Below are 14,897 nucleotides of genomic sequence, written 5' to 3' on the forward strand. Positions count from 1 at the left end.
ATATTGAAGTTCACATTATGAACTATTGATTTTTTTTTTGTAACTGAAAGTTCATGTTTAAAAAAACTGTTACAAGGTTTTTTAAACAAGAAATGTTGGTTCGGTCCAAAGCTATGACAAATCGCCTATTCAAAAAGTCTTTGTCTCTAATTTTTATAGAATTTTTGATGGCCAAATTTACATTTAGGAACTGCTGGTGGTAAATAAAGTCTTTGAAAACATTTTGTATAAAAGTTCTTCATAACCTTGTCAACTAGAGAATATTTTTAGTTTTTTTTTTAACATTCAGAGTACCTTAACTGAGTCATGAGATTGATTTGCAATTAATTTATTAGAATTATCATGTGTTAAAATTTTTGTTAATCCAAAGTGCTCTATTCAACATTCTCTCACTTGACCTATATTATTTAAAACAGGCCAAGCACCAAATGTGAAGTGTGATAGTCTATTTGCTCCAATTAATGCGCTCGCCAATATTTAAGCCAGTGCCATTTGCAAAAAAGGTTGATAGACACCTTTCCAAATGTTTGAATCAAGTGCACATTTATATAGTATTCAAAAATACAACATTTTCAACTTCTAAATAAGTATAATACATACAGTAATTAATTCTGGACTTATAAAACAATGAACGTGTGCTTTTTCAAAATTAAAAAAAAACGACCATTTATTTTGTTCGTATTAGTCAAAGTGTTGATTTAATTTGTATAAAATAAAATTAACCAAACGAAAAACAGCATTATAAAAATTTATTGTTACATCAGTTTTTTTAAAGATAATGAGAGAGATGAAAATATGGAAACTTCGTAGCTTTTCTTTTGTTTTAATTGAAACAACAAAATGTAATTGATTTATCATTGTTGCACGGTTACGCGCCATTTTATGTATAATTTTTTAGTTTAGACGTCATTATCAATATGAATATCCAATTTATTTAAAATGTTTTAATTCAATTGTAAAGTAAATTTTTAAGACATAATTTCTATTATTAATTAATTTTAATGCGATTCTGTGATTGATTTGGATGTTAATACTTAAAAATTTAATTTAAGTATGAGATGTATATGTGCTAAGCTGCCATGTTTTTTTAGTTGGTGCAAAATGTGAAGCCATTTTATTTTTGTTAATTAAAAAAAAATTAAAGTACAATAATAAGAAACGTGTGTTAAATTTAATATAAATTGGTAATTGTTTTTGTAAAGCACTGATGTTTGGTAAAATTACATTGTGATAGTGATAAATATGCGGACTGGTTGAATGCTGACCTCGGCGGTACAATAGAGCCTTTTCGTGACGTTTCTATTTGGCAGCGGTTTTTATCAGCTCACTAAAATCGATTACGTAAGTAGATTATGAGATAAAATTTACAAATGAGAATAGACTAAAGTGTAACGTGAACAGTTGTAAATCCCAATTATTGTTTATTATATTTGATGTCTACATCTCGTCGTTCCCTAACCAATATGTGTTGTACAAAAAATTATCGTATGGTAGAATATTTGCTTTATATTAAATAATGTTTTGAAACCTGTTACAATATACCTATTCGTATTATATTTTTTTAGTACTTTGCTTAAGCAGTTATTAAAATGACGGAAGATTTGAAAGACAGATATACAATCTAAATGAAAATTTGTACGTCATAAATTTAAATAGTTATAATAAAGAGTATTTGTACTCTTATTATTCTACATTAAATTTCTGCGAAAAATATCAATATAATATTAAAACGAGATATAATTTAGTAAACATTAGTCAACTTCTTGGAGTGTTCACGTAATATATTTTCTTGAAAATATTTTATCAATGTTATCTACATACGTAGTTCGAACTAGACCGAAAACATCTCGATTGTCTGAGGTGTTTCGCTTGAACAAGGCTTGGCAAAATACTAGATATATATAAAATTGAAACACTTTCTTGTTTATTGTTCTTTATACAGATTCGATGATAAAAAAGTATCCGGAATAAAGATTATAAGATTCTTTGTTTGTGTTTTACTAATTACCTTTTGCGAATACTCTACAGTACAGCTAGGCTTCTAGATAGATGACGGTTCAATGGAGGTAGTACCACCTTACCACAGGACTCCACTAACTCTTCATGTTAATACCTATTGTTATGCCTGGTTTACACTATTCTAATACAGTAAAACAGTAGCGCTGGCGTAATGTAAATTCTAACTGAAGCCAGTGAGTCATGCCAGCCCAGAGGTACTGTATTGGCATAATATAAACCGGGCATTATATTCTCTTTTATACAAAACAGATTCCACGTTATTTAAACAAGTGTCACTGCAGTCGAAAGAAATCGTCAGGGTCAAAGTCATCGCCAGGGGGAAGTGGCAATAAGAAGTCCCTAGAAAATCGTAAAAATATAAAATAGATACCTAAACTAAGTATTTCAAAATACGCTAAGCTATTTACAATTTCTATAGAGCTTAGAGCTACGTATATAATTCAAAAACGACTTGTAAGTTCTCCAATACCCTAGCTAATAAGCATTTCTTTAGAAATAAAGAAAATATTTTGTCCTACCTAGATTTATCCTACATCGCCTGGCGACACCCTTGAATATATAAGTTATTATCAATAACGATCTAATCTAACGGAAAAAGCATTACCTTGCTCGTATTTTCAATGTTAAATTGTAATCTGAAAGGCCTTATCATAGAAATAGGGACACGGGACTAGTTATTACAAGATTCTAACTTTATGGCGGCTCATAGTTAGCTAAGCAATCAGGCTCACAGCGGATAGGAAGCGTGGTCGGGGGTGTGCTCCGCCCCCTTACGCTTCGCCGAGACCTAAAAATTGTGTGTTGCGCAGCGTCTCGTCATTGTCCTAATTGCGAGCCGCCATAAAGTTTTAATGGTACTTTACAACATATTAGCTTTTTTGGAATATGGGATTTTATTTGAAATTTTCCGATGAGCCAAGTTTATTAGTTTGGCATCGCCTAGCGCGTTTGTCGATCACCGAATGACTGGGACTAAGTAGTTGTAATTTCACGATTAAAATTTTTGTATTCTGCCATAAGTAAAGTTCGTTTACTTTGTAACAATGACGTAAACAATCACAAGATTGATTTTGAAGTCAGATTATAAAGAGAAAGAGATTATAAAGTACGATATCTAACTGTCTGGAAAACTGTACGTTTATAATCGATCAGATTACAATTTCTCATTTGTATTTTACAATTTTAAAAGTTTCTTTACAGGAAATTGGATGTACGCAACTAATTTATCAACGTACGTAATCCCATCTCTATTCTGATATTGTTGCTAAATCACATGGTTTCTTCATTATTGTATATTTGTAAATTGAAATTTATCAAGAACCATTATAGCACGACAACGTCCTAACTGATAATGATTGGAACATCAGATTTGTGTATACAGAACATTAATCGGCAAAAATCAATAATTTCTAAATAATTTTAATATTACTAGCTGACGCCCGCGACTACGTCCGCGCGCAGTTAAAAAAAACTTAATATTGGTATGAAAAATAGATAGTAGCCGATTCTCAGACCTATTGAATATGAATATAAAATTTCATAAAAATCGGTCAAGCCGTTTCTGAGGAGTATGGTAACTAACATTGTGACATGAGAATTTTATATTTAAGATGTAAGCGAAATTTGGGGGTCCTTTTAACTGAATATGAGACTTATCACAGTTTTAATATGCAAGGGTTATGTAAATAAATACTGATTATAGATTACCCAGTATTGTGGTTAATGACTTGTATTGAATCGGATCAGCTTGTATAAAAAACCGATCGGTGGATCCAAATAGTTGATCGTAATTATTTGCGATAAAACATCGCGCTTTTCCTCATTTCACTGCACTAACACCGTAGGGCCAATACTGCGAAATGCGGACTGAACAGTTATTGTTGGAGGCTAAAACTCTACAGAAAATGAATCTTATTAATTGACAGTGATTAATGAGTCTGCTAAACGCTTCGTTGAAATAAATCAAATCCATACCTACGAGATGCATTTTTCCTCTTTGATCCTGGTTTACTTTTGAGACTGTATCTAGTAAGCTTAAACTGTTACTATAGAATGTAGAACGTCTTTCATGACAACACAGGAATATGATATTACGTTATAAAAATACGTAGATGAATAATACAGATTATCGTGATATCTTCGAGCTATAGGTAATTCACCGCACGTTTACGTCTAATCTAATTCGAAGAAATCAAAAGCCCTAGAATAGTTACTTTAGTAATCAGAATATCGACTTCGCATTAAATAATAAAACAAAGGAGCTCACAAAAAAATCCCTTTACCTCTATACTCTGGGGAAGAAATTAGTCTTCGAAATCGGTTAAGCAGTTATGGAGCACATGTCTAAATTACGCATCTGTTACTCGGGCAAAAAACGGACCGTTTATTACGCCTATAAATAAATGATTTCAATATGGGAAGACAAAATCATTCACTTTTTCAAGGCCACTTTGCTCTCCGCAAAGGTTAAATTTAGCCTTTCCAAGTAAACTGTATGCAAATAAATGTTGGACGTAATAATAAAGAAATTAACTTTAAGACTTTTTAATTTTCACGATTTATAATAATTAGGTGTTCCATAGTTCAAATTGAAGCAAATACTGTCCGAGCGGAATAAAAAAAAAGCATTATCTTTTATTAAATATTTTATTGTTCTTATTAAAGTAGTATATGTGTTTTTCCAGACTATGTTCAACATCTGTGCTAAATTTCTTCAAGAGCTGTTGAGCCGTTTCGGAGATACCTTCGTACAAACATTTATCCATCCATCTTATCTTTCGCATTTGTAATATTAGTATGATTCAAAACTGGATGTAACAAGAAAAATCATGATTAATCATTTTTTATTTCACATTCATAACCCAATTAAAGTGAGGTGATTGAAGTGTGATCCAAATGTGTTTTTTCTGGCAACACTAACACTATTGATCATCTAAATAGTTTTTTATAAAATTAAAAAAAAAACTTGAGAGTTGTCAAGGGACACCCGGATGGAACGAAGTTCCTTTCGATTAATTAGTGAAGGAATCAATGTTTATTCTATGAATAAAAAACTTCAGTCTTGACAAGAAGTACATTTTATTTCTATGAATTTTCGTTATATATTGTCACGTCGTTGCCATGGTGAAGTAGCGCTCATTCGTCGTTAACATACTTACTATAGCAAAAAGTGTCGTGACAACTTTTCGTAAGAATTTTTTCCGTCTAGCCCCCTTTCACAACGCGCGATAAGGAACTTCGTTCCAACAAAACGTGTGATTATGACTTTTATGATCTATGATGATTGAATGTAAATAAATCCCATTGTAAATAAATGCGTCCAATAAATAAAAAAATAAAAAATGATAAACACAAATTGTCAGTAGGCATCATATTATCACGGTAATCATTGTTCAACTTAATTTACATTTCATAACATTTGCCGATAAAACACTGATTTATATTTGATAGTGTTACATTGAAATTGATAAAGTTCTACTTGTATGGATATAAATAAAGTTCAATGATAATCCATAAAGATCCGAACGTCAAAAAATCGATTATCCGTTTCCTTCCCCACATTTCACGTTAATATACACTTGCATGGACGTGGAAGATTCGAGAGAGGTGTGCTAGGACCGCGAAAAATAGAAGACAGATATCTCTGGCCACCGCTCTGGGTTACGGGAATAAGTTATAATGTTATTTAATAATCATGCTTGGTAATAAATCTTATAATTTTTTTTATATTATAAGGTGGTTAACAAGCCAGCCGCCTCCTGATTTCGTCGTAATAGCGTATTGCCCACTGCCCATAGACATTCGCAATTGCAAATGCGTGGCCTACCTTTTATCGACGGAGTTCACGGATTTTCAATTCCTACGCGTTCCTAATTACAAATATTTACAATAAGATAGTGACAGACACACAGTTCATACTTTATTATTCTATCGCCGTGAGACCTTCGGCGTTCGGTTTTGTTTGCTCGTGTTCGAGATTCGCAGACGTGATTTTATCTTGTTATTGAAAAAAAACATTATCACGTGTAATTCTCTTGTGGAGTGAATTCTTAGGTGGAAGTATAAATCTTACTAATATTATAAATGCGAATATTTGGATGGATGTATGTTTGTTTGAAGATATCTGTATAACGAATCTGAATGAAATTTGGCAAATATGTAGATCATAGTCTGGAAGAACACATAGGCTACTTATTACGTTTTTTTTTTAAATTCCGCGAGCACGGAGTCGCGGACGACACCTTGTATATGATAAACGTACGAAATTATTATTATTATAAATGTAACAAAATTAAACCTTAAAGAATATTAATTTTATTTATTTTGTTATATCCATTTTTATTTCTATTGCAAAATTGTCTGTAAACAAGTACAACGTAATATAGTATACTACACTACGTATATATACTATAACAGATTCCTTATCTTAAATATTATCATGATCCAACCAAAATTTAAATAAAAATATGAAACAATATATCGTCCAAAATGAATTAAAGTCAAATACATATATGTTACTTCGACAAAGAAGTCTGTTTTCCGTTGTGTTAGTCTCGAAGGAAATACGAAACGGAGGACACCGTGAATATAATTCGATCTGTTTTGGCTACAGGAGTAGCTGGAGTCCATACAATTGTGGTCATTTCGAGTTCAGTTCATTTCATAATACTATTATTTATTCATAAGTTCTTTTTCATAGTAAGTACCTTCTCAACGATAATATTATTCAATTAATAATCGATCTATATCGTTTTAATAATTATTTCAAACACAAAAGTCGTGTAACCTGTTGCTCCGGATCAACAAGTGGTCTTATTACAATTAACATAATACGTCTCTGCGTTCAAGTGACCAGTTCGAACACGCGTAAATATCTTCGTCTACTTGGTCAGATTTGCGAGCGAGATGGTAAACAGGTAAATATGTTTGTAGGTGACAGAAACAAAGGACATGATAATGCGTAGGCGCCGTCCTATCTTATATTAAAAAGCTAAATAAAAAAGACAAGGTTCTTTGATATTCTTATATATGAAAAACAAACTGAAACCTGTGGCGATCCCGCATAGAACGGTATAAGAACAAGAAGATGATGATCAAGATTGGTAGAGGAAAGATCGGAATATCAGTAACAACATACGGGAAATCAAATGTCACAGGATTAATATTTATACTGTACCTACTCCACTGGATCACTGTCTCTACATTACTGGACAGAATGTGAAACTTTTCTGGAATGGTTTGAGATGCAATAGTTTAGTGCTATACTAAAATATTTATAAATTAATAATAACCTTTTGTTAGACTTTCGACATCCTAGACGTCTAAGTACGCCCTTTCCCACAACTAGTCTACCTCCCCTTACTATCCTTACTTTATAAGAAAAGGTTGAAAGATATACCAGTTTAATATTACTTAGTATCAATATATATTTTGTTACGGCTATAAATATACACTTTAGATGTTGCCACTTAACCTAAATGACAAGAAAATAGCGTAAGATATTATTGAAGTTGATTGTATTTTAATATCACTTTAGCACTTGACACAAAGCTTGTTTGAGTGCTCTGAATGATATATGGAAAATATGATGATAAAAAAAAATTATCTTTTCAACTCGCATATTCATATTTGTTTTCAGATATCTTGACGGCCCTTAAATTCGCGCGAGTCGCTGCGGAACACAATTTTAGGTGCAGCGGGGCATAACAAGATGCGGGGGGAGGGCATTACGCAACGCGTCGACGACCTTCAGCCGTTAGGAAATTTGAAAAGAGATATCCACATAATATTATTCACGATTATAGAATTAACAGAGACCTCTATTACAAAGAGGGGTGTCAACATGTTTTCATATATTTACGACAGTGGACATGTACATAAGTATCGCACAATGTGTCTAAAGCAGAATAAAAGGAATAATAGATTGAATAATAAGTACAAAAATCCGTCTCTTTTACTTACTCTTCTAGTTTATTATGGGTGTGTTGGCCTCTTTACATGTTTTCTTTATCAAATTCAAATACACTATCGTTTTTAACTGTTCCACGAAAAGGAAATGCCAATGAACGTTTAAAAAAGATAAGTAACACATGAATATTATCTATTTTCAATCTATATATAACAATTCCGTGAAAAATGATAGTCATGTATGCAAACATGATCATTATTTATCATAATATCATAATACAATAATATAATAAACGGTTGATATAAAAAAAATCATTTTGGAGCTCAGATTTTTTAAATGATAACAAGCGGGGTTTTAAAACGAAATTAAAAGCTTTTAACGTGTTTGTTAAATTCAAGTTCACACATGACATTTAAAAGGGAAAAAAATATTTTTAAAATTCAATTGTGCAGTGGAAATTAGTAAGCTTACTTATAAACTACATTTAAATTACATCCGTCAGTTTAACAACATGTTAAAACGGTATCCTATATTGAGAGATAGGATAGAAAAGTGTAAGGAAATAAACCTTATCATGGAAATAAAAAACCTATATTTTTTATATCCGATGATAGAATAATATAGGAATCAAAAAAGTTTTATTTTTTTTGGTAAAAGGGAATTTTATTTAACCTTTAAAACTAACATTTGTTTTATGAGTTTAGATTTTTTTATAAATAATATTTAGTAGGGATGATGACAAATTATACACAATATACTGAATATAACTAGCAGACGTGACAAAGAGATCCCGTGGGAACAAATTAATTACAATAATAGAGCAGGTTAACAGACAAGGTTGAAGGTCGCGCCGAATGTGGAGTGGTGACGTCACAGCTGTCGCCACGCCTAAAGTTCACTGTCAGTGTTCAGCGATATTTTATTAACCTTGGATTTCCAATGCCGCCGTAAGAAAATTGTCATCTCACTTAGCGTTGCCAGGCGTCCGGATAAAGCCGGACATAGTTAGGTAGGCTTTTTGATTGCGTGTCCGGCCAAAATAAACGGTTTTCTGGCTTTTTTTAGGCTTTTTACATTTTCCAAACGAGAGTGTACCTATTAATATTGAGACAAAATCCTAAATAATATAGGGTGTCCGACCTTTCTATCCAAATGTCCGGCCAAACTCGCTGGTCTGTCCGGCTAGTAGATTTGGCGACCTGGCAACCCTAATCTGACTTATATTAAACAAAGATAATATTTTTGATTGTGAACACATTCGGTCATACTTACGTTTTATATTTTTTGTTTGTTCTATTTACTAAAATTAAGTTATTACGGTTTGCTAAATATGTTCCTAAGAATATTCATTTTATTGTTATTAATAAAGTAACATAATCATCAACCCGCCCTTATCCCTATGGAGGGTCGGCACAGTATGTACTACTCCTCCATACATCTCTATCAGCCGTCATATCTGAATTTACCCCCTTCTTACACATATCCTCTTTCACACAATCCATCCATACTTTCTTTGGTCTTCCCCTATCTTTATAGTCATCCACATTCAATCTCATTACTTTTTTGATTATGTTGTATTAATAAAATAACAATAATTAATAATGTCATCGTTGTCAAATTTTAAACATCACGATATTACGTGACACAAATGTGCTAATTCACATAAATTAAACTTTTATCTTGTTGTCTGTTCACTCTGAATCTTGAATTACAAATGACGTGATACTTGTATACGAACACTATTGCTTCCTCTGGTTTTTCAAGAAGAATGAGAGGGACGGCGATGGCATTGTCGTTATATAGAATTCACGACAATGAAGTTTGACTATTATTATCAAAGCAGTATATTATTACTGGAAGTTGTTTTTATCTAGTTGTTAAGTTTTTATCTCCGTCTAGCTGGCTAAAAAAAATTTACTAATATTATAAATGCGAATGTTTAGATGGATGGATGTTTGTTTGAAGGTATCTCTGGAACTGCTCGACGGATCTTGATGAATTAATTGAATTAAATTGTTTAAACTTTCGTGAGACATCATAATTAATTAATTAAGAAACGGCTTAACTCACGTTTGATCGTCCGGTGACGGCACCGACTAGTTTCGGACCCATCGGGGGTCCATCTTCAGGGCGAGTGTTTAATCCGAGGATGTTTAGTCGGTGCCGTCACCGGACGATCAAACGTGGGATCTTGATGAAATTTGACACAGATAAAGAAAATAGTCTGGAAGAATACAGGCTACTTATTACGTTTTTTTTTTTAATTCCTCGCGTACGGAGTCGCGGCCGTCAGCTAGTATAAAATAAATACATATGTAAAACAATATATAATGTGATAAATAGACTATAGCAATAGTATATTATTATTATAAACAATGCAATCAACGCTACGTCTGGTTCCGCTAATTTGGTCATCCATTGCCTATTACCTTGACGTCTATTTGATGTGCGTTTCCGTATAGAACAGGTGTTGTAAACCTTTTCGCTATAAAACTTATTCATTAACTATACATATTTTATTTTTGTATAGCTTGCATTTTTAGTATTAATAAAAAATCGCAATACCGCTTGCGGTTATTTATCTGTGGATCATTATAAGAATGCAATTAAAAATATGCTCAAAATAAACTATATACTTCTAAAATCCAACCTACAGTCAACAGCTGATCAAGTAATCATAATATCTTTCTATTAGTCACTGTGTGTCTAATTGCCCCTGGGTTGACAATCTCTGTTTGTGTGCGTTTTCGTAAGAGCCGTCAATTTTCCGGCTCACATGTAGTGAATACGTAAGTGTTACAAGCACTTTGCAGTCATCTGTCTGCATATTTATCTCTCACCTCAATTATAACACTCAATGTTGAATTAAGTACCGGAAAATCATTACCAACTAAACTTTTTTTAAGGTGAAATAAAAAAAAATATTCGGTATGAAATCCTTTATTTAACTTTTTTGGTATTTTTTGAGACATTTTTTGTTTTCTTTGTACCCACTTGACTGGAATATAAAAGAGAAATTTACAATGATCACAATTTGGAACAATGTATATATAAACACAATTAATACAACATAACTTGTCAAAGTATTAAGCTACGTACACACTTGCGTCTTTTTTTAAAAATGACATGTACTTTTTCGTAAAAAAACAAAAGTTTTCAATCATAATAATATTAATCACAAATATTTGGTTAATGTGTACGCAGCTTTATAATATAGCATTCACTTAATGGTGGATAATGCCCAAATAATATTTACCTACAAGAAATTGTGTGAATAAAAAATACTTTAGTTATTTATATGTGCGTTGGCATAAAAAGGAGCAAATTTTGAAAATACAAATTTAATTTGACAAATTTTGGCATCGAAAAACATTTCGGCAATAAAGGATGGTATGTCAAATTGTCTGTCAAATATTTATTCAATTGCCTACCACATTGTCTCTTCTCGTTTACTTATATTTTTTCTACAATACGACAGATATTCTTTTCGAATTGCATTAATAAAATTTGGACTTTAATTTAACACAATATCCAGGAAAATAACTTTATAAGTTTTGAAATCTAATCAACAAAAATGCTATAGTAATTGTAACATATAAATGTGACGTCTAAAATTTCTTTAAATTAACAAAAAATTATCACTACAGCGCTTACCAAGCATTTGACAAAACTCCAATGTGATACCACCCTTATATTTACCATTACGTAGGCAATTTTTTCACACAGTAATAGCTTCACACATTTAACTACACGCTGAAGCGCGCATCTTTCAATTTGTTGACTATTTAATCTATCTACACTATAAGCAAATCATAGTTACGTTTAGTTCATTTTATTTCGTATACTTATAGCATCTGAAAGTGGCATGAATTATAAAATATAACACTCATTGTCAAGGAAAATCTAAGGAATTGTATCAACATTCTTGGTCAAAATAAGTCCAAACTATACAATTGACTTTTGTTAAAATGGATCTATCTAGTTCTTTAGCGTTATTAAATGTAGAAATTTGTACTTATAGAAATTATAATAACATTTTGCCCAAAAAAAATGTATAAAATTCAAATTTTTTGAAATTATTTAGCAATCAAAAATTTTATTACACATAAAATCAAAAATAGATATAAAAAAACCTCATAAAATACGACTTAAAATACTCTGATAGTTATTAATTGTATAAAACGTGAGCATTTCAAAAGATAACGAACACGTGTCTTTTTTACGAGTTCAAGACAATAAAATAAAATAATTAACAAATATATTTTGTAGCCGATAAAAAAATTATTACAATACACGATTTTGAAATATTTTTTTTATTATAAATCACATGCACTTATTTTTTTATTTAAATTTTTTATTTTGTACTATGCAAATGAAATCGCTCACCATTTTTTGTAATAAATAAATATAAATTTTGTAACAAGTTAAATATAAAATTATTGCTAAAATGTCTAAAAAATTATAATAATCTATGGTCTTTTTCTGCACATATACTAATTTAAATAAAAAAAAAAACTTGCATTTTTCTATAACACAGGAAGTAACTATAAGAGATGACGTAGTATGGAAAGAATATTGATTTATTAAAAAAAATCATTTTCTCTAGCAATTTGTATATCACATGAAACATAACTATTAACTATGATTCGCTCACAAATAACAACAATCGGACATTCAACAATTTTTACAACAATATAGTAATAAATAAAAAAAAAACATTGGCTATTACAAAAAAAATAAAAAAACACATTGGTAGTATTCAGATATTATGTGGCAACACTGTTCAAAAAGAAACACGACATTTAAAGTTGGTTCATATTTTCTAAATAAAAAATTATATACACGTCATATTATGCTTCCAGAAAATTGTTGCTAGATTCCTAAAATATCAAAGTACCATTTAAAGTGGGTCTCCTTTATTCATTAATCATAAAGGTTGTTATGTATCTAAATGCATAATATAACGCTACAACACGTATGACATACAATCTACAGTTATATTATACGACTTTATGTCAGCCAATTGTATTACGAAAGTTAATCATTTGAAAATCATCGTTATACTTAAGATTTCTTTTTTTATTTTCGGAATAATACGAGATTTTCTTGTTTTGCAAATCGTGTATCCGAAAGTTGTTTAAAGGCTGACATAATTATAAAATACAAACAACATTATGAATTAAGTGACAAAGCTGTGACCATAAGTACACAGCGAGACAAATGTAAGCGAATTACCTTTATATAAAAAAATAAATCGTTGTTGTTTACGCAAATATTTTTTTTTTAATTTTTGCTATGGTATTTCAAAGTGGTATTTTTTCCAATATAATTTTTTTGAAAAACTATAATTTTTTAAGGAAATTTAAAAGAAATATTAAGCTCTATGTTTCGTAAAAAATATTTACATATCAACAACGATATTGCAGCATACGCTACCTTAATTAATACTTTTTTTTATAGTATTATTTGTCATTTTTTAATTTTTTTTTTGTAGTATGGCACCACAGCCATCGTACATAATGACAATCACACTCGTGAGTTATTGTGCAAAAATAAATAAATATTATATGTAAGTCAAAACTACTTTAGAGACATGATAGGAAGCGATATTTATTTTCAACTTAGAGTTTTATTTCCAAAGTTTTTATTTATTTGTCAAATGTAGTAACAATATTAGACGCTAGCAACATCTGTTACAAGAATGGGCTCGCCCGATGAAATACAATGACCACACAGAAGATAGGCATGAAGAGGAAGTCATTCTGCATATCGCTTGATAAATGTGCCTGCTGGAGGCCTAGCTTTAGTCCTCTTTTTCTTCCTACCCTTTTCTTACAAGGATAGGAAGAGAAAGTGGATTTAATAGAGGCATAGGAAGGGGAAATGTTCTCTTTCAGTGCATCTCCTCCTCCGTCGATTAAAAGTAGGTTCCCGCTTGCTCGTTTGCCATCTTATTATATAATCTGTCTTTGCCTCTAACAAAGTTTAAACACCTTACATATAACATTAGCTTACTACCAAAAGAAAATTTTATTAGAATAATGAGAGCAAAACGATTGTTTACCTTAACATCACAACCACCTCACTTCTGCCTACATTTTTAAGCTCATTTGTTATTGGAATTTAGATTTTAAAACTTGATAATTAGGGTTCAATTTCAATTATAAACATTGGCACTAAATCTAAGCAAATTCATGATTTAAAAAAAATTAAAATTACATATGACTTTTAATATGATTAACTTATTTCAAATGTGCACTACAGCATTAAATGTAACAAAATATTTAAAAAATCATCTATATAGTTTAAAAATCGCTTCCAAATGTCCCGAAAAAATTAGGAAAAAAACGAGTAATAAAGAACCAAAATGACTATTAACATTTACCTGTAAGAATGTTTAGTAACGATGTTTCAAAAAGTGACAGTTTTTTTTTACCAAATAGTAGAATTTGGTAATATTAAATTTGAATTTGGAAAATTGGTATAAATTTAATTAGAAGTACTTTGACTGTTATATTTTTAATTTACGAAAGAAAAATAAAATGCTGACGGCCCGCAGTGAATATTTGTGACAATTATCTATTATATTTAACATTTGAAATTATAATATTTTACGCATTTCATAAAAACAAACATAACCAACGCATATCTCATTATATTCTTCCAAACATTCTGAAAGCATTTTTCATACTATTTATCTTATTTTATCTACGTATTTAAAAAACGAACGCAGTTTTTTTTTATAGGAATTCGTAAAATAAATAAGTAGTAGATTTTTTTCGAAACCTAAAGGTACCATACAATCGAGCTAGCTTTTCGATTTTATAAAAAAAAAACGTTGTAAAATCGAAGAGTATGAAAATCACAATATCTTAAAAAAAATACGAAGACGTTTAAATAAATAATAACGTCACAAAGTCTGCTAATTAAAGGCGCCATAGACAAATGATATGTAGAATGCATAGATAAA

Source organism: Papilio machaon, chromosome 26, assembly GCF_912999745.1.
Source record: "Papilio machaon chromosome 26, ilPapMach1.1, whole genome shotgun sequence".
NCBI classification, from domain to species: Eukaryota; Metazoa; Arthropoda; class Insecta; order Lepidoptera; family Papilionidae; genus Papilio; species Papilio machaon.